Source organism: Coturnix japonica, chromosome 7 (assembly GCF_001577835.2).
Source record: "Coturnix japonica isolate 7356 chromosome 7, Coturnix japonica 2.1, whole genome shotgun sequence".
Lineage (NCBI taxonomy): Eukaryota > Metazoa > Chordata > Aves > Galliformes > Phasianidae > Coturnix > Coturnix japonica.
In genome coordinates, this window is record NC_029522.1 from 1483947 (window position 1) to 1506062 (window position 22116).

Genomic DNA, 22116 nt, shown 5'->3' on the forward strand with positions numbered 1-22116 from the left:
TTAGCACATTTACATTAGAAATAATTATACCGGTTTTGGTTGTTAGTTCCTAATTTTTGTGGTGATTAAATATGCTTTAATGGAAAACAACATTTGTTGATTAATTACTCAAATCATACTGAACATTTGTAGAACATCTTCGTGTAGGGAAAATAGAAAAACTAAGAACACATCCTGGCATATTTTTTATATATTTCTGGTAGGGAAGCTGTTTGGTCAGGGCTTGAAGTGGTGATGGAGCACCTGGTGAAGGGCTGTGTCTGGCTAAAGGAGCACAAACAGTTTGCACCTGTGCTCCCCAGCTGACAAGAAGGGGTGGGCTGAGTGGAGCCCCATGGCTCATATAAAGGGCAGCCACTAGAAGGTGAATCTTTTTTAGACCTCAGCTGTTTTGTGTGAGAATGCTGTATTATCAGAGTTCCTTCATCAGCTGGGTGAGTCTGATTTTTCTTTTTGTGTTTGGTTTTTGGCATATTTGTGTATGATTTGTCTGGTATGACTTAAGTACTTGTCTGAAGCAGTTTTACTTTTTTGTGAGTGGAACATTTCCTCATAAAATAAGATGTTCTTGATTCACCCTTATGGTGTTCAAAACTAAGTATTTTTATGACTTGTTTTTGTGTATGTGGCTTAATAGTGACCTTCAAAGCAAAACCACATGAGGTAGTAACCAATTAAAATGCTTCATTTGTAAGTTAGGTGAGCTTGTTTTCTTCTGTGAGTGTAAATGCTTGAGAAAGGATCTTATCACAATGTAGGTACAATGAGGCTCTAATCTAGAATGCCATATTCCAACACAATAAAAAACAAGACTTAAAGTATTTCCTGTTTATGGAGGAGAATATTTTCAGTTAGCTGTTTAGGAATCTAGAGAAATGGCTGCCATCTCACTATGTATGTGTGAATAGACGTACTTAATGACCAAATAATGTCCTGTAGACTTTTCTATTAATGGCTTCCCATATAACAATATGAAGTAAGCCATGCTTGAAGCTTTTTTATGTTTGAGTGATATTGCTGCTTTAAAGTTGGGCTTTTGCTTTAGAATCAAGAAAGGTTTCAGGTGAAAAAGGCTTTGATACTGTAGTTCATATAAACTGTACAAAAGGTTTTTACAGTTTATGTTTGGGAAGGATCATTAAATTTAATATTTCTATGATGAGTCATTAAGTCACCTTATATCTTTGTAGCTTACCTTTGAAGCCTAACTTGTGGTTAGCCAGAACATTCCCAAAAGGCATCTCCAAAGAGGTACAATTCACCATTTTTCTTTAGAGTATATTTCAGTGATTAATCACTGCAGTGTTATAATATTATCTAATTATCCACCTGAACTTCATACAGCATTTGTTATTGGCTTCTGTGTCTACTTAATCATTGTTGGAGGGGGAGGGGTTGCTGTTAATCATAACTTATTCTTTCTCTTTGGAGAAGTGTTTCACAACTGTCTTGTTCTTTGGGTTAGCAATAAGAACATTCATAGGAGTTAAAGGATAAATACTGTTATACTTGAGTCTCTCTTATTTCACCTCTATGTCCTAAGTCTCTGTAGGATATGTATCCAGTCAAACTGTGGTTCTGTACATCTGCCTCCCTTTACAAACTCTGTTCTCCAGACCTGTTATCTATCTGATAAGAGGTTTGATGAAATTCATGTGAAAGAGGATGTGGAAGTTTGGTGGAACTGAGTGTGATCAGGTTATGGTTAAGAGTGATTTCTGTTAGCACTCATCAGTGTGAATGATGTGGTTTAGGATATATATATATATTATATATATCTCCTAATAATATATATTTTAAGTGAAGCATCTGTTAGGAGAAGGCACATGTGCCGTGTAGTGCAGCACCTGACAGGGAGCCTTACTGATCTGGAGGCATGTCCAGCTTAAGTGTCATCCAAGGTCACTGCTGTTCCACCTGTGCTGCGGTGTGCAGGCTGAGAGCCACTTGGAGCTCAGTCTTCAGAGGGAAGATGTAGAGTCACAGGAGAGCTGTGCTCATAGAATCTCATGGGGGTGGGGGGTAAGGGGGTGTGGAAGGAATTAATCCATTTGGGGTTTGTGATGTTACAGATATCATTTCTCTGACATTATGGGTAAGAAAGGAGTAGACGTAAGAAAAAGAGCAAAAATAATAACTATAGATGGTGTTAATGCAGGAACTAAGAAAACACAAATTGGAGACTTATGGCCTGCCTTTATTTTTGGGAAGGGTTCTTGGCTTTGCAGGCATATGTTATTTTATGTTTTAAGATGCAGTTGAATATGCTAAATTGGGGGGGCAGAGAATATGCTGTTAATGGAAGATCAATGTAAAGCAAGTGAGGAGGACTGCAATTCAGTCAGGAATTTGAATTGTCTATGTATAATTATGTTACTGGCAGGAAGCTATGTTCTTGAACTACTGGAGGTGATTTTTGGGACCCCAGATGTGATTTCCTATTCAGTATTTCTCTTGAACAAGTATGTGACTTAAATGACAGATGAGGTGTTTTCCCAACTGTGTGATCTTAAAATATTCTGATTTTGGAGAAGGAAAAATTCCTTTGTTGAACTAAGTGATCAAACTAAGAGATAAACATCAATACCATCTTTAGTAGTCTGAAAGCAGAGAAAATTAGCATTATATTGCTATGACATTTACAATTCTGTTTTAAGTGTTCTTATGTCTCAGTTTGTTTGATTCACTTGATATTGGAATCAATGCAAAGTTGAGCAATCCTATTATTTGAAGATATCATCCAAAGCTGCCCACACAAAAGACTAAGGTGAAGAGGTAACTTGATTTAAACAAGAAAAATATGTAAATTATGAACTCTGCTCAGTAAGTACTTTCAGGTTGCTTCATAATCCTTAAGTACGTGGAATAGCAACAGGTATCATGAGATATTTAACCATAGGCCTCAGAGAGGAGGCCTGATAAAGCCCTGTAGACTCCTTCAAAAGAAGCATTATATTTTTGTATGTTTGTTTTCTAGTTTAACCTGCATCTCTTCTTATAATGTGAATATAGTCCCCCAAGGTCACAATGGTATAAGGAATTTACCCAGAATAGAGAGCAGTACTTTGTCCTAATAGTGCCAACAGCTGTCTTCTAACATTGAACCATGTAACAACGTTTCTTAGAAAAAAAGAAAGGTTCAGCACATGTACAGTGAACAAATGCAGTGTGACCATTGGGCAATCCATTAGATAGCCATAATGCACACAGCTGGAGTTTTTTGAGATGACATTTGATATCATCATTGTTAGCCTTCATATAATGCAATATTTATTACAGTAAGGGAAGAAGGGAATATTTTTAGCTGCTTCTTGAGTAACTTATCTCCGTGGCAACCCCTTACTTCCCTGCACTGTTGCTGCTATATAGAATGTTGTCACATTAATAATAAATGGAACACATCTAACACATTTGGCTGCCGACTGGCTTCCAGCCACATTTCTCTTGTTCCAGTTGAAGGCTTTGCAAAGCTTAGGGTCCATAAGCAAATTTCATTCATTTTGTTTCTTTGAGGAAATTGCCTTGGATTATATTAAAGCACTCGGGAGGTTTCATCAATGTATGCATTGTGTTTGTTGGGTTGGGTTTTCATTTGTTTTTGTTTCTAGTTCCACTTGAAAATGCCAAGGAAATCCGTGAACAAATACAATTAGAAAAGCTAGAAAGCCAGCAGCTGCGGAGTAATTTTATTTGACTTGCATTTGTAGGGATAAGAAAATGGCACTTTTAAAAATTGCTTATGAGGAACCCCTGTGACTTGCTTTTGAAGAGCAACGCTTTTATTAATGGTAACTTGAAGCGAGAACTCTCCAAGTGAGATCCCAGACTTGCTGATCATTTATAGAGGCATACAAAAAGCAGCTGCAAGTGGTCAACCCTCTTTTTTTTATTAATAAATGCATTTCAAATTTGGCAAATGGTTGTTACAAAGGTGAGAGAAGTAGACAAAGGAACAGTATGTTTCAGCTTAAATTAGTCATATTTTCTGTAGATATTAACAGTAGTGAACAATACAGTTGTGGCTTGTTTTCAAGATGATGTCTTGAGGCTTAAAAGTTTCTTGCTTGGCATGAGAGACTACTTGGAACCGGTGTCAATGGCACCTCACGAAAGTACTTAAGTGTTGCATATTCTTATTTAGATGAGTTAGGCTCCATTTTTTTCCTGTCTGTTTTCCCTCTCCTCTCAAACCTTGGTTTGCCTTTAACTGCATGGAAGAAATCTACAACTGTATTCATATTTTGTTACGTTATTACATGATCTCTTTATACAGCCAACCTTTGTATTCTTTAGTGCCTCAATTAACACCTTCCATAAGAATTCCCTTGCATGCCCATAGGAGTAAGGACTATATCTTAACACACCCTCTAACTCTCTGATTCTGTAATTTTTGGACAGAATAACTCATTTTGGGTCATGTGTGTTTTGATACAATACCCAGCTGTCCTCCACCTCAAACCCAGCTCTTAAAATAGTTGTTTCACTTGCTCATTCAGTTTTTCTAAAACAAGCTTTCTGCTGTGAATGAAATTTAGAAAACAGGATTTAACAATTATTAGGTTCTTACAGGGGAATGTCAATCATAAGTGTTGTGTTGTTACTCTAGAATTCATAAATACAGGAATAGTAAGATCTTAATTTCTTATGTACACAGAAACTGAATGTTGCTAAAAGCCCAATCCAAAGCACTTTATGTTGTAGATCCTGGGGATTCACACTGACCTCTGTGCTGCGAGCATGTTTCTTCTTCAGGAGGTTTAAAGTATAAAATGAAGGTTGTTTTATTCCATAAACTTTCTTCCTTCTTTTTCTTCTTCCTGCCTCATTCAGGTCCTCTTTCAGGAGTACTTCGAGGGTTTTTGTGTTTTTAAGTGTACAGGAGGAGTCTATTTGTTCAAGGGAGATTAATGCTGTTGTTTTCCAATTGCATTAAGCTATTGTGAAGCTCCATTTAAGTACATACTTCCACATTAGCATTATTTTGATGTGGAGCATTCTGCTTGTAACTAATAGTGGAAGTACTACCTTTGCAGGTAATGTGTGGAAAGAACCCACTGCTTCCTAATGACATCGGGCTTGTTAAATAAGAAAGCCTTGTCCATGGAGTTTCAAATGATCATACTCATTTATGTTGAACTGCAACTCACTTTACATCTGCTGAAAGCCCAGGAGACAAATGAGCTTGGAGAAGGACTATTTTCTCCCTGTTAGAGCAAGCTGCTCTATACGATTGGTGTATTTTTGAACTTCAACTGAGAGTCTCTGGCCAGGCGTTGCTGTGGATGAAGGGAAAAGCAAGTAGGCAGGTAGATAAGATCTTCATCTCTTGAACAGCTGGAAACCAGACTTTTCAGTTGCTGCATTTAGCATAGCAGAAAGTCACATTAATAATTAGGGAAAATTTTTGAAGTGCTATGAAGATGCAACTTAAATATATAATTACCGTTAAGGTGATTACATGTGAACTCATGGTTCTTCTTGGTCTGAGACAAATCTACAGTCAAGAAGTTTTTATAATTAATCTTTAAGGGGTAGATTGCTAAGTGAAGTGATTCTCCCTAAGACTGGTGAGTAGGAGGAAAAAAGAAGATGACTTCTGTGTTTTAGGGTTTGTATTACTTAAAGGGATCTCCAGGAATTTTAAGGCCGGGTTTGTAATTGATGCTTCAGTTCTGTTCCTGACTAGAATGCAGTGCAATTAAGTTGGGGCTTAATAAAACAGGTTCTGTCCTCAGTGTGCAATGGCTGACTGTGGGTTGCACTTCTGTCTTCATTGGGCATATAATGAGTTTCTTTACATTCAGAAAGAGGAGGCAGCTGTGCTTGAGAAACAGACATTAACTTGGCAACTTGGGGAGGGCTCTGAGCTTACTTCTGTTATTTTTCCATTCCAATGTGGCATTTCCCTGTGCAAACCTGATGCTTCTAAAAGCAGCCAGTAAAAACTGAAGTACAACATGCACATGTGTTCTTTGTGGTGAGATGAGCATCCTTGAGTATTTTACTGTTGTGTTTATTTGTCATTTTCTCTTTTACTGTACACCTGTCCTGTGCTGGTGCTGCTCATGGATGGTTATCAGTTTCCAAGTCACTTTTGTTCTTACAGTTATTTTCTAGCAAGTAATGAAGACTGTTTTCTGTACTCAGTGAACTGCAGCTAAATAAGCATGGCCCACCTGGCATCGTTTTTTTTTCTACAGAATTATAATTGTCTTTGACCTAAATAACAAGCTCTAACAGACTACAGTAATACATTGGCCAGCACAATCCAGGTAAGGAGTACAAGGTACTTTGAAACACTGAGTTGTCTCACTGGATCTAGATGAAGCTCTTAGCACAGGTGTTAGTGTAATTAATGGTGCTGTGTCTTGGGTATATATGCAGCTTCAGACACAAGCTTGGACTCGGGTGGTGTGGCAGCTTGTATTTAATAGATGAGTTCCAGTTAAACCGTGTAGAAGATCTGCTCCAGGCCATTGTGTGGTATGAAATGTAAAAATAATAATTGAGCTTTGTAAGGCTTACTATTTTTTTTCAATGTAACTTCAGTATATTTGTGCTCAACTGAACGTTTTCTCTTGCTCTTCTTACTTCAGTATGTCAGTGTACTTTTATCTATGCATATTGTACTTCATACAGAATCTGTAAGTAGTGATTTAGTTCATTTGTGATCAATTCATGTTTTAGTAGATCATGAGCTCCATTCAGGTATGGATTTTGAATGTCATGAGACTTCCAGTATGGACTGGTGCATCTAGTCTAGTTAAAAATGCAATAGCTGGTGAATGTGCAACAACTTAATTTACCTGCACATCTCACATATGTGAATGTACTGCTCAGCAGATGAGAACAGGTGTGTGGAATATCTTGCCACTGAGAAGGAGGAGCTGTTACATCCTATTGAATATGTTACTGTGTACTGTCTAAGCTATTTTTTGAGGGCATGACCCAGGATGATGGTTTAGTGATGTGATTAACTGGAGCAATGGGATTAAATCTTTTGTGAGAACATTCAGGTTATTTAAACAGTGTTACTGTATTTTTTTCTTGTGGTACTTGTGATCTGCTTGACAGAACACTCATATCTGATGTAATGCAAGCTTAGTTGCACTGATGCTGAAGGAGTGAATTGTCTTTTTATAGCAGTTTAGCTAGGCAATCTGAGGTAGCCGTGGTTTAAGACAGACTTAAAAGTTAATGAGTTGTAAATGTTTACTTCTTTACTTCTTGTGGTTTCTTCTTTTCATTGTTTCCTATAGCATATATAATATATATATATATATATATATTATATATAGGTAAGTAATATCTTGAGTAATATTTAAGTCCCTAGAAGAAAATAAATGATTAGGCACTCGTCTGAGTGAACAGGGGGTCATTCAAATGTGCTGCAGCACTGAACTTGCTGATTATCCTTTCTTTTCTCTTGAACCGTGTGACTAAGAGCAAGATCAAGCACTTGCTCAGATCTTCACTGCTCGCTCTCCTGACGGCCTAGCTTGCTGACCAAATCTGCTGCTTTGTGCTTTGATATGGCTTCAAAAACCGCAGATATCTCCCAGTGCTTGCTGTTAGTTTAATTCACAAGAGCCTTTCAAAGATATTTTGTCTTGACTTATTTCCTGAAGTTAGGCTTGGCCTATTAACCCTTCAGTTGCCTGTTTTGTCTAATCTTTTTTCTGACCAATTCAGTTCACAGGAGCTACTGTGAGTGGGATTACTGATAGCATCACTGGTACTTATATTAGCAGTGGTGCTGAAGAAGCACCTTAAACAAATCTCATCCCTGTTCATCACCACAGCTTTTTATGAAAAAATTGTATTGGCCATATCAGCAAGTCATTATTCAAACTCCCTTATAAATGCTATTAATACTCATTGGACAAATATGCTTGTTTAGTATTGGTATTGAGAAAGGTTAGCCAATTCTTAAACTACCTTTTCTCAATCCTGTCTAAACCCCCTAAAAATAATTGGTGTGTGTGTTAACTGTCCCACTCTTCTCTACAGAGCTGAATGAGTTTGTCCCACAGTGTTCACTCGTTTATCACTGTGAATGTTTCTATGTGACATGACTCCATTCCATATCAGAGTACTCAAATTGCTTCACTGGGGATATAGCAGTAAAGCAGTAATTAAAGAATAATTGGAGAACCTAGTTTGCATTCTTAGAAGGCTACAAATGAAGCTACTGTGACACACAATCAGGAACCTCCAAGGATATACATTCATAGGCTATTTCCATGGTTACAGTTTTATCACATATATGCTGAGAAACTCACTTAATAGGGAAACAAATAGTCTAAGCACAGCATTGTAGAGAAGTGTCTTTCTCTTAGTTCTTGCTTCTTACAGCTTTGCTGTTTTTATAAATTCCAACACGTCCTTTTTATGAATGAGCTTTGTACTCTTTATTGGAATCTGGTGGCCTTATATGAAGATTTCTTGACAGTCTAATGTCTGCTGTACTTGGCAGTGAACATGCTTTCAACACTGTTCTTGTTTCTTATGTCATATTCTGTTTTAACACTGCAGCCTTCAGGATATTAAAGATGGATATGGATGCTTCCAACTCTGTCTGTCAAAGGGAAATACAGCTGTGGCTCACTGGTTAATTATTCCAAGGAACAGCCTTTGGCTGTCTTTCAGATTACTCTGTATAATTAAAACCACATCAGTAAAAAGAGGTCAGATCCATCTTTCAGCCTGTATTATGGTGGTAAGATTTTTTTTTTCATGGTGTTCATATAGAAGAATACAGTTGATTACTTGTTATTGAACTGGCATCATTCCCTAGCAAATCATGCCAGCATTCTTTTGTCTTACGGTCTCAGTCAAACATGGCATTTGTATCCTGATGTTAACATTCCTTCTCCTCTTAAGAACTTGTTGAGTACGTATTTTGGTTACACAGTAGAAGGCAGATACAGATGGTCTTTCAGGAGGAAGGGTTATGTTCTTACTCCAAAATGGGAGAACATGCATGAAGCATTCTCTCTACTTCTAACAGTCCTAGGAATTACACATGTACTTCAACTATAGTGTGTGAGGGCTGCTATGTTGGTAATGCTTCCCGTTTTATTATGTTGGTAATATAGCAGAAAAGATAGATTTTTCTCACCCTGTCACAGAGTTATCCAGATCAGTCTATGTCTGTGACGGGGAGCAGTAGGTGCCACGGCTTGGAAGCACACCCACACCCGCTGCCAGGCAGTGAGAGAGAGAAAGAGTGTAACTTCTGTGATGTATTTTCTTCTCAGACCATGATGTCCTCTGGGGCATGTGGTTCTTCTCCATGCTCCACATGTTATTATGTGGAATACCAATAGCAAAAATAACAGCACCATATTCTGGTATGTTTTCTTACTGTGTGTCAGTCAACAGAGGGCCTTTCACAGCAGACATGGTTCTGTCAGGAAATGTGTAGGAAGCCCAGGTGTTGGAAGTAAATTTCTTGATGCAGGGGGGGAAAAAAAAAGCACCTGCTGACACTGATCAACACTTTCTGAATGTTTATGGAGACCAAGCTGTGGATGTGAGCACAGTGAGAGGTGGGTGATGCTTTTCATCAGTGGTGACAATGGGTCACCTCCCTGGTGCAGATTTTGATGAGTGTGGCTTTCAGGATCCTGTTTGTTGTTGGCAAAAATGCACAGCTAGTAGTGGTGACTATGTTGAAAGAGTGTTTTGTGGCCGAGAATATGCTCTATTAACTAGTGCTATTGTGTTCTTTGTAGGTGTTGTTTAATTGGAAATAAACAGGAGGCATTACTTCTGGAGCACCACCTACATGTGGTGGTAAACAGTATGGGGATACAAATTTTCCCTGTTTTTGGTATTTGTTGTAACTGACTCCTTAGGGTCAAGGTTTTCAGAGGTAATTAATGCTAAAGGATGGAGCTTGGTGAACCTTCAAGTGCTCGTTTCAGTAAGTGATGTCAGGTTTCCTTTAAGGCATAAGATTTGAGGTGTTACATTCCTGTCATCCCAAATGCACTTAAAGTAGCCCAAGTACTTCAAAATGTTGGTAGTCTGGGTATGGTCACACGATACATTGTAACTTTGCTAACAATACGCTTCTTTTCTGCTTGTATAAACCTGCCTAAACTTTCTAGAAACTTGGTGCTCACTCCGAACAGTGGCATTATTTCTTATGTAGGCTGTTTTATCACATTATTCTGGGAGTAGTTCCATGGGTGGTAGGGTGGGAGGATATGTGAATAGGAAAAACTGAGAGTTTTCACATATCTATTTATAGGATTCATTAATTGATTTTATTCTTGTGGTTACCCTCCCATTAAAATCCATTTGAAGCTAGAGTGCTCTTGTCTATTAAGCTACTCAGCCAAGGTTTTAAATTACTTCATTTAAGAGCAAAAGATGTGCTTATTTCTTCATGTCTTATTATGAAATTTAACTTTTGCTGTTTCTCTCACTAATATTCTTTAGAGAATTGGAGAGCTTCTGAACCAATCTGAAGTAGGACAAGAAGATTGAAATAAAAATCAGTTCTTGTTATCAAGCATGAGCAGTTCTTATAATTCAAAGCACTATATTCAGCTTGTGTCCTGCCCAGTGTGTTGCTATGATGTAAAGACTGGGGGAAAAAAAAGTGTGCAGGTGGAGATGAGCAAGTGTAATTCGAAGACACAACACCAAACAAGATAGATACACATACTCTCTGCATTGGAGCACATGGGAATATGAGTGTATGTGTCCATGATTTGCTCTGTTTGGCCCCGCTGATCTGGAGCACCATGCAGCCCTTCCTGATGGCTGCTCAGAAAGTGGTTCAGCATAGTTTGAGACTCCTCTGTGCTTTTGAAGAAGCAGTCTCTACTGATGACACTCAGGTGATGCTGATGGTCTGCTGTGATGCAATAGCTCCTGTCTCTGTGTTGGAGTGTTACTGGCAGTACATTATCCTGATGCTCCAAGTAGTTCAGCCTCCAAGTTTTTTCTTGCATGTGTCTGCAGTGTAACTCCTGTTGCATTTCCTGTTGTATCAGCTGCATTTCAATTGGATGGTTGTCTTCAGTGTTCTTTGAAGTATATTTTCATGAAGATATCAAGGAAAAGAGATAGTTATGAATGCTTTTTGTGATGATATAGTTTTACATGTTACCCGTGCTTCATTGGCCTTGCTTACTCAGACCAGCATAAAGCCATCTAGAAGAATATGTACCCTTAGCGTACTGATAATATGCAACAACTGGATAATACAATTGGTGACATTTGCAAAGCCTGAGAGCCTTAGGTCTCTTTGTGTTGGCATTAATAGAAATTGGACATTTCCATTTCTTAAACAGTATTGGTCTAGTGACCTTTCTTTTCTTTTTTTAGAGGGTTTTTTGTCTTTTCTTTGCAGACTCTATAAAAAAAATAAGCGAGTAACTTGATTATTTTGTGTTCTTTTTTTCTTGTATTTGTCTTACAATAGTCATCCCTCTTTCAAATGGCTGTCAAAAAATGCTGCTCTTGGGACTTTTATCTGATTGCTAAACATGTTGAGTATTTGAGCCTTGGTCTCTGATTAGAGCTGACCAAAGAAGAGGAAGTGTGACAGCTGGAAGTGGCGAGGTGGCTGGTTATTTATCCCTGCCTTGCAAAAGAAATGCATGTATCATATTCTGCTGTTCTTGGAATTCAGCAGAATTGGTCTTAGACTTCTCTGTAAACTTTCCCCTTCATCTGGGAGTACTCCCATCTGCTGCACGAGCCTACTAATATTTCATTATCCACTACAAGTCAAGATAGAAGACTGGCAACTGTGCGTTACTGTTTTGCAGTAATTGATCTTTTTCAAAGCACGTTTTCTTTCTTTCTTGGTATCTCAGTCATGTAAGTCTTTCGTATTGCGTTAGACATCTTTTATGTTGTAAGAGGAGTGTAATCGAGGTGTCAAGTTTTTAATCACACAATTGTCTTCATTCTGCTTTTTTTCCTGATACTTGGTGTAATTTTAATGCAAGTACCTTTCTTGCAAGCTCAGCCACATTATCAGTATATATATAATAGACTTCTCTACTAAATGTGAGGCAACAAGGGGGACTTGGAGATCAAGAGACCTTGGCCTATCTTTTAGTGCCTCAGCCTGTGTTCAGGTTTGTTTAGCTTGCATTTGAGAGCTAGATAATAGCTGGGTCAGTGTAAGTGGTAAATGACTATACAGCGGTTTTTCACACTGTTAATCACTCTACCTACTTCTCTACTGCTAAAAACAGAAGAGGAAAGGAAAGGCACTACAGTGCTCAGCACCGTAGGTGTATGAGTTGGATAAAGACAGGGAGTGGACAAAACATAGGGGAATGATGTAAGGTCAATATGAGACATAAGCAGCAAGGAAGGACCATGAAGGTCACTTCCATTTGTTTGTTAGGAAAGGAGTGGCTTTTTTTCCTGGCTTTTTTTTCTTGGTGGGGGATGGATATTTTTAAACAATTTAGTCAAGAAAGTATTGTATAATATTTTGTGATTGCAATGGGATGTTCTTGACAGGCTGTCTTAAATAGAGAGCTCTAAATGCTTTAGATAGAAAGGCTTACATTACTCTGGCTTCATAGCATTAATGATATCCCATATTATGAATCAAAAGACAGAAGGGGAAAATACAACTTTGGTTTAATAGTACTCATTGTGACAAATGATCTGCATCAAAGAACATAACATCCTGGCAGAGCTTCATGATTACCCAGAGGAGAAGCAATAGATAGGCTGTAGAGCCAAAGTCGTTTCAGAAAACGTTCCATACCTTGTTTACTCCTCATGCAGTGCAGCAAAGCTATGAAACCTTCAAGCACAGTCACTTTGTGCACTTATTTAACCCACTGAACTCAATTCTCATCCACCCTGAATTTCTCTTGCTTCTCAGTGTTGTGGGGGAGAAGATTTCCATGCAACTCCAGGAACATTAAGGTCTAAAACAATTTTCTATTGGAGAGCAGTTTGTTCTTACCTGTTGCACAAGGATTGTGCCAGCCATGAAAGTGAGCATATATGCTGGCATGCAGAGTAGCCTGGTGTGGTAACCAAGAAGTGTGGAGAAGGACAGAGGTGCACTGAAGGCCCTTAGGCATGGTTGGTGTTAGAACAAATTAATGTCATTGATTATATCAAACTTGGCTGGTTCACAGCAAAGATTTTCACAGTTCAGTGCAGAAATCCACCTGGTTTCTATCTTCATAACAATCAAATAGTGAACTCCTTACAGCTGCAGGCTGCACTTTGTCTACCTTAGTATCTAGTCAAACTTAACCCAAAGACCTTCACTGGATTCCTGTGTACTGTTGGAAGGAGAATGTCTGTTCATGTCAAGCATTTGTACATTGCAAGTCAGATTATATTGGATCTAAATAAAAAGTTGTTTTAGAACTGCCAAAAAGAAAACTATCTCTTGTCGTGGAACCCTAAATTTAATCCTCAGTAAGTGCTTCTTCTAATTTGATCAGAGAACTCATAATTTAGGATATTAAATCCATTTACTCGGTATTCTTTGCACTAAATTGTGTGACTTATCTGCAGGGATAGGGAGAACTAGAAATCTTGTTTATGTAAGTCAGTGTGGTACAGATGGAGTCATCTACATAATTTATCCAAATTACATACGTTTTACTCATTGGTAACAGGATTTGGCATTCTGCTGAGGGCCCTAGAAGAAATCCCCACGTTCTTAAAAATCACTGTCTGTCGAGGAAGTGCTCACAGTAACTAAACACGCTGGTGTTGTTATTTAACAGATGCCAAGACTGAATCCCATGTGTGTTAGAATCAATTCAAACAAAAGCTAGCTTTAGAAACTGGACCTTTGAGTAGTTTAGAGCATACTGACTTCAAGAGCTATGTTATCAGTTTTTTCTTAAGCGTTGGGCAGGCTGGTACCCTCTTGCAGTACTGCCTGCTTTCACATCCTAGTGAAGAGCTCAGGGTAACAGCCCCATGCTGCTATGAACTTGCTCTTGTGTATGGCCTGCAACGTGTTAGAGGACTTCAATAGTCAAATAGCCCTCACGTGGTTTAATTACAAATATGTTAAAGTCATCAAATACTTAATTCAGGTGTTCTTTAATAATTTCTAGCAATGGAAGTGGTCTTCTCCTGGTAGTCCTTTCTTCCTGCACTTTACTTTTGATATGATGTTGGCAATGTGGCAGGTGTGTTGTGAGGTGTTTTTATGTTTAAGTAGAGATATTTTTCTGTGCAAATGGCTTATTGCTTTTATTTACATAAAATCTAAGGCCTGTCATAGCACTAGAAGCTAATCTAGATTAATTATTAGTAATATTAACATAATATCTTTTAGGGAGTAATTGTAATTAAGACATTCTTGGTATTTGAAATTAAGGTGATAACTGATGCTGTGTTTCTTTGTATTTCAAGTTGATTTCTATTGTGTATCTTATCTTTGTGTATCTCTTGAAATTTACCTTATGGTTACTGCTAAGCTATTTTTCATGTGAAACGTGAAGCTTCTTCGGTTTTTGTATTTCACTTGAAATGCAGTTCTCAGACATCTAAAGGGACCCTGTGAGACCTCAGTCATGTCCAGCTGGCAGTGTTTTAAAGCTCTGAATTGATAGTAATGAAAATATTTCAATTAGTGTTTGAGATACTGACTTGCTTGTATGTAGAGCTCTTAGGGTGCGAGACCCCACGTGACTATGGTCTGGAAATGGTTGACCTAGACATGTATACAATTGGCTTTCTGCAATTATGCAATTCTTATAGAATTTCTATGGAAGGTGTACTTATTTCTGAGCATGTTGGATAAAATAGCTAAGTTAGCTATTTTACGGAGTTCTTTATTTCTAGTTGAGTCTAGAAATATGGTATTTCTGGAATTCAGCCACCCTACTAATTGTGCTTAACTTATGTCTTCAGTGAGTCTGAGTACCAGTGTGCAGGACCAGCAAGACATGTGATGTTGCATATTAATTCACAACAATTAATTTCCTGGTATTTAGAGCAAAACTGCAGTGGTTGGTTTGTTGGTTTGTTGTTGTGTTTGTTTTAATTTCTGAACAGCCCTTAGTCTTCCTGACAGGAAGATGTGCTGGGAAATAGATGGACATGTCTAGGCACATAATCTGCTGATGATATCTGGGTTTTGCTTTTCAGCAGTAGTATGAGTATTTTCAGTTTGATGATTTGCTTTTAATCAAGTTCAGTTGTTAGTTCAGAACTAGTCAATTAAAAAAAGGCACTTTTTCTCCAGGCTTTTTTTTCAAGGGAGATCTGCTTTGTGTGTTGTTACCCTTTTTCCCTCTCTGATGGCTTGCTCCAGAGCCTATCTGACTGCTTTTGCATCTCGTACTTAACTTAGAGCCTCTGGAACATCCTGGAATAGGCAGGACACCAAAACCTATAATGATGCTGTCCAGGACACTGTGGAGGAAGCACCAAAACTGGGGCTGTCCAACATGCTCACTTGTGCCTTGCAAACAGAAATGCCCTTTCTCTGCTTCTCATCAAATGATGCAAATGGTGTGTTGTATGGGAGAGAACGCATTGTAATTTCAGCTCGCAATCAGTGCAGAGCAACTCAGTAAACAAAAGAACATTGCTGGTGCCAGTCAAGAGAGGAGGCAAGAGGAAAGGCTCATTAAGTCTGATTGTTATGGCACACAGTGATAATGGTCCTGTATATCAGATAATGATTTACTCAGTGTTTTCCAGTACAGATTAGATACGTTATGTAAGTACATTATTTTTTATCTAAAGAACAGCTATCATTAGCAGCTAGTGAAATAGTTGTGCAAATCTTCATGTTGCAGAGAGGGGAAGATGGTAGCATTAAAATAATGTGATTTCATCCCAAATGAGGTCTTAATTACTGCTGTCAAATGTGTGGCCCTAACAATACAGAACTTAGAGAACTGTATTTATTGTCTTCCTATGCATCTGCAGCTACTTTTAATGTAAAGTTACAGTAGCAGTTGGTGACTGGAATTTAATTCCTGCTAATACAGAACACATAGGATATGGCAGGGGGCTGGAGGGGGAACTGAACTAGGTTATTAATCAAGTTTTAAGCTTTGATTTAGCAAGGGAAGTAGTAGGAACAAGTCGAGTTAGTTATCTTCCACCTATGTACCTGAGTTCAGCTGGTGAAGAAATCACTATGTAGGCTGTCTTTCCACCCTATTTTCGTGAGTACTGCTGGTGATGATTTGGGATGTTGGTTTATTTTCCTTTCCTTAAACAGCAATAGCTCAGTTTTCTTGCTATTGTAGGTCTTTCTTCATTTCAGAGTCCCGTACAGAGTCTAGTTCTGTCTGCTTGCTTTTTTCTTTGTTCTGCTATTCTAAGTCTCATGGATTTCAGTTTGGCCTGTATGTGTGGAAGAAACTAGTTGGAGCCTCTTATTTTTTTACAGGGTGAGTGGGAGTCAGTTAACTTTCTTTGCCTGAGATTTCCATCCACAGATGTACTTGAGCCAAAACTGTGAATGAGCGTGGGTGTAAGAGGTGCTTGAGGCCAGCTCCTCTGGCTGCCCAATTCTCCTGCCCTGCTGGGGGAAGTGGGATTGGCAGCATCCTGACAGCCTGCAATGTTGACTGAATGTGAGGGCAAGGGAGCATTGCTGGCTACAGTGACTTGATCCTGTGTCCACTTCCCATACCATCATTCTAGAGCCCTGCAAGCTGTCACTTTTGCTGCTCTTTTCAGCTTTCGAGAGGCAATCCCTTCAGTGTTTTGAAATCATAGTAAATTTCTTGTTGAAGCTTGCAGACAAGCTAATATATTTTTTGTATGTTCTGTGTACTTGCTCAGATATGCTTCAGAACTGAAGGGAACTGATTTGAATTAGAGAATTGGTGCAGATCAAAAGGGAGATTGAACTTTTGTTCCTGGTTTAAGGGAGACTTTTTAGAGAAATTTCCAGCTTTAAAATCTAAATCATAGATTCATCCAACTATGACTTAGGTTGAAGCACATCTCAAAGATCAGCTAGTTCCACCTCCCCTGCTATGGGCAGGGTTGCCAACCATTAGATCAGGCTGCCCAGGAGGGTGTCTTTCAAACTGGCCTCCAAGTAGTTTAGCTCTACAAATTGGATATGAAATTCATGTGTTATTTGCACATCATCCATTTGAAGATGCTGCTATTGTAATAAAATAATTGTTACAATCTTCTGCAGTGTGTTGTCAACATGTTTTCCCTTTTCAGAATTGTTCATATATGGAACAATCTTTTAAATCCGTAGGGACTGATGAATGTAGTTCTCAGTGACTGTATTCACGTTGTACAGATGCAGCTACAACTGTTTACCTGCCACACACATGCTAATTGCTTCCTGTGGTTGTAGGAATGATGCCATGGTGCAGCCATATCATCTGGATGGCTAGCAAGGAGGGTGTATATATTGAGCAAGATACTTATTGTGCTTTGCTCTTGGTGTGCGAATACCAGGTGAGGATTTACAGAGGAGTTGGCATCTGAAACTTTAATTGAAGTTTATTTGTAGTTACTCATCATCCAGGGCTAGTTAGCTTGTGCCAGAGCTGTTCTGGTTCAGTGCTCCTAAACTGTGATAAGGCAGGGCTGGTATATCAGGCTCCAAAGTAATGGGGAATGCAGTGCAGAGAACAGCTATTATTACAGCACAGCTTCCTGGAGTTGGACCCATTCATTTCAAGCACCAACACTTCTTAATGCCTTGAATGTGAGCATGGTATGAGTAGACAGCACTGGAAAAGAAAAAAAAAAAAGAAAGTGAAAGAGCCATGACAGCTGATTTCATAGTTTCTGGGTTAATGCAGAATGATGAGCAAGTACGCAGATAAGAGATGTAAAGATGAAACATAACAGGTTTTCAGATACAAGTGGGAGACAGTTGTCCTTGTCTCCTTGTCAGAGGAATCTGCAAACCCTCACTTCGCTCAGCTGAAGAATGTGATGAAGCCTCGATAGAGTAGGTGAATTTAAGAAATGGTTTAGGAAGAAGCAGGAGGATGAGGAGGAGTTCTCTGAACTCAGGGAAGGTCTGACTGAAGTTGTGAAGTCCTTGGGATTATCACAGCTGGCTAATAACAGCAAAAGGTCAGCAATATTGTAATTACTCAGACTTTTCCTATGGGAAAATAAGTCTAGCTTTAGACCAACAAAACACGGTCACCTAAATGTATTACCTTAAAGCATCTCTGGTTAGGTTTCTGAGAAGTAGGGACATGAAGTTTACTCGTTTGATGGAAGTCTCCTTAATGCTGTTAGAACCTGCTTTGGCAGGGGGGTTGGACTTGATCTCTAGAGGTCCCTTCCAACCCCTACAATTCTGTAATTCTGTGATGTCTGATATACTTTGAGTCCACTCAAATGGGGAAAATCCCAAACTCAAGTTGCACCAATACAAACACAGACAGACACTGTTTCAGCTGCTTGTTCTTAACCTTTGCCAGTATCTGAAACCAAAAATGGAGCCACAAACTTTTTGTTGTTTGGAGTAAAATAATACAGGTAACTTTTTGAAAATATTGGAGTATTTGTTCTCTTCTTCTAATTTTCAAGGTCAAAGTTCCTCTGCAGTACAATGGTGCAGTGAGTTTTGTGTATCTATTATGTAGTTGTTCAGGTATTTATATATTTTATATATCCTATGCAACTTCTCTATAGTGGTTCTAACAATCTAGCAAATAGAGATAATATGAGTGTCACTGGCAGCAGTTGCAGTGTCTGTTTGCTGCACATTTTGTCTTTTTGTGAATGAAATGATTTGCCTTGCATTCAAATAGATAATGTTTAGTTAAATACTTGTGATGTGGAACATACTAAGCTGTTGTTAGCAGCTTTTCTCCTCTGACTTGCTTCCTACTTATTCTACTTAGCTAGAAACAAGTTAGTACTGTACAAAGGCTTTCTTCTGGAGCACTTCATGCTGCTGTATCACAAATAGCCTCACCATGGACATGTGGGGGTGGCAGCACTGTCTGCCAGCCCTACCCAGCCAGAATAACAGTGCTATGTGACCTTGCTGTGCAGGGTCCCTGCTGCACTGATGTTAGTAGTGGTCACAGGTGGTCCCCACTATGTCTGTGTGACAAACAGGTGCATTAGATATAGGAAATCTAGTTCCCTCCCATGTAAGTGTCTGCGTATAGATACACACTTTCTTACTGGCTCCCTTTCTCATGACTAATGTGTCCTAATTAATGCATTTTGTTCATTAGATTTCAGCCACCCTAATATTAGGGTAATGCAATAATGGGCAGTTGTGAATATGTTGCATAGAAATTCAGGACAAACTGTTAATCTTGTTGGGATTAAGGCAAAGCATTAAAATTAATGAAGTGATTGTATCTTGATCTGCATATGCAAATTAGGGTAAATGGTATGCCCAACAATAGTAGAAGCAAAAGATTATGATAATAAATCACGTTATCTGAATTAATGACTAGCTAACCCTACTTGATAAGGTCATGGTAAGTCCCAATGCACTTAGTACTAAAATTTATCATTCAAGCATGTGTATGTATTTAATTATTATAGGTTATTCTCATAAGCAGATAAACTGAGCAGTGGAAAGTTTACTTGGACAACAGAAGTCTGTAGAAGAAAATACCTTCAGAACACTTCATTTTTCAACTCTGTGAGCTATATAGAAACGTAGCTTGGTATCTGTCCCTTATAATTTGGCCCAAGGGTTAATGAATCAGTTAACCCTACTTTCTCTCTTTTTTATGGGGTTAAAGACTTTGGCCTTAATTGGAATACATGAGAGAATCAGAATTTGAATAGCTATGATGAAAGAATTCATTAAGTTGCTAAATTCTTATATCTGCATTTGTTATTTCCTTAAGGATAAGATGGTTTTTGGCCACATGTTCATACGGTACCTTGTGCAGTAAAAATAAAATCCAGGTTGAGTCTCTGAGAAGCAGTATGTTGTAACTGATATAATAATTGAGTTATTTTTATCTAAAGATCTCAGAAGATATGAGACAACATAATTATTCAGAGACTGTTTTATGGGAGAAGTAGCAAAATCCTCCTCAGGGTGGGTAGTAGGATTTGCTTTCTCTCAGTGCGTGTTGTTTCATGCTCACTCTCACATGTGCAAATGGTATGTACCCTTTATCTGTAAGCATTCACACAGTTAGTAGGCAGCTAATTTCTCATTTGTGGACTCTTCAGCTGTATTTACCAACAATACACGAATGACAACTATGTATTTCATGCCGTGTTCCTGAAAGCTCTAAGGAGTTTTTGGTGAGAGAAACAGAGCACTAGGTCTGTGCCCCCATCTCTGAACCCTTAAGAGAAAGCAGGTAAGGAGAGAAAGCTCACACACCACTTGGGTGTTTGAGAATGAGTTGGAGGAACTAGCCATTTTTGGAGGTGTCCCAGATGCTTCCATCACTTTGGGAGTAGTGCTGCTTACCAGCAACTGCTACACTTGCCTGTAGCTCCAGCAAGCAATGTGTGTGTGGTGCTCTCAGGCAGAATCCGTGCAATTCCTGTTGCATTCCCAGGCATATATATGAGATTCCTCCTGCATGGCAAACAGTTTGTGGTAGGCTTTAAGCCATCGCTTCTGCAGACAGCACAAAAACCTCTGAGCCCTGCACTGTCTTGATTCAGAACTATCAGATTAATGTCTTTAAAAAGGCACTCTAATGAATTAATCATAGGAATACACATTTTTACTCCCCGAACAAAATGAGGATGATCCAATTAACCAATTTCTACTAAGGCCTACAATTACTTTATTAAGGCTTTAAAAAAATGGCTTCTGCAAAGCAGTATTTATTCCCAGATTGCTATAGTTATCAGACAGCACTGTCTGAGGCCTGTGCTGTCCCTTATCTCATTAAGTGTGGCACAAACACCTTTGATGAAATGGAATGGTGAAGTGCAGCAAACGGAGTCAAGTCCTTCTACGCAGCAGTGCCCTGCTACATGCTTTCTATGTGATTTGCTAGCCTCTATTGACAGGCAATAACACGTTTTGTAAGAGTGCCAGTGAAAGATGGCCATTTAGAGCTTCTAAATAATTAAGTATTGATTAATCAACTTAGAAGTGTATGGAACACTTTCTCCCCTCCCCCCCAAAGCTTTTGTCTGTTTTTAAGTGTCTTATTACTTCTGCCAGAGGAAACAGGGGATGCACAGACCTCCTGCAACTGTCAGGGTCTAAAGAAATTACAGGTCTGTGCTGCTGTCCCCAGGGCAAGCAGGAGGGATGACAGGCTGCCATGGAACAAGCATATGTGCCTGCTTCCTTTGCTGCACTGCTTGTCCACCTTGTCAGCTGTCGGTGTGGAGAAGTGCCTAAATTTCATAAGTCAGGGAGCAGTTAGGAAGGGGCAGAAGCTGTGCGTGTTTTAAGGGTTTGCTGCCTTTTGCTTTGATAAAAAGTAAATGCAAACTTCTGGCAGCTTATCTGACCTGTGAATGGCTTTAAACTCTAAGAGAGGAGATATAGGTTAGAGGTTGGGTTGAAATTATTTATTCAGAGGGTGATGCAGCAGTTGCACAGCTGCCCAGAGAAAGCTTTAGGTCCCCCTCCCTCCAGGTGCTCAAGGCCAGGCTGAGTGGGGCCCTGGGAGTCCTGATTTGCTGGGTGGCAACCTGTCCATGGCAGGGATTGGAGGTGGGTGGTCCTTAAGGTCCCTTGCAACACAATCTGGTCTAGGATTTTGTGATGACATTGTTTTCCCTTAGCACAACTGGATTGGAAAGAGTCTTTGCACTGTGGGTCTTGGGACCTAGCTGTTCATGCAATAAGTCTTCCTGCCTGGAGGCTTTTTGGCACTTAGGTTGCTTCTAGGGTCTCTAATGTGTGACTCATGCGTGTATGAGAAAAATAATGCTTACAGGATACAATAGTGACCTCAGTTAAAATGATGGGGGTTAAGTTATCACTGACGTGTCATCTCAGGGAGCTCCTTGACTCTCCCTGTCTGGGAAGGATTACAGTTCAGTCAGGCTAGTTGGTTGATCTTACGTCAATTACAGCAATTGTCCACTACAGGCTGATTAATTTAAAGGCATTGCTGAGAGTACCTGTATATCGCCAATAACTAAAACTACACTTAAAGCAGATTGAGAGCATTGCTTCATTATTATGAAGGAATTCTTGTAGTCTGAGAAGTGTGTCTTGGTATTTTCATGTAATGAAAC

At 39.0% G+C, this 22116-nt stretch overlaps 1 long non-coding RNA gene across 1 annotated transcript in view; it reads left to right on the plus strand.

Moving 5' to 3' along the window:
* The first annotated feature begins 385 nt into the window (after nucleotides 1–385).
* LOC107316316 overlaps nucleotides 386–22116 on the plus strand; it is a 35566-nt gene continuing 13835 nt past the window's right edge. Inside the window, exons 1-2 of the long non-coding RNA XR_001556284.2 lie at nucleotides 386–434; nucleotides 1191–1251. This is a non-coding gene — a long non-coding RNA (uncharacterized LOC107316316). The remainder of the gene's footprint in view (nucleotides 435–1190; nucleotides 1252–22116) is intronic.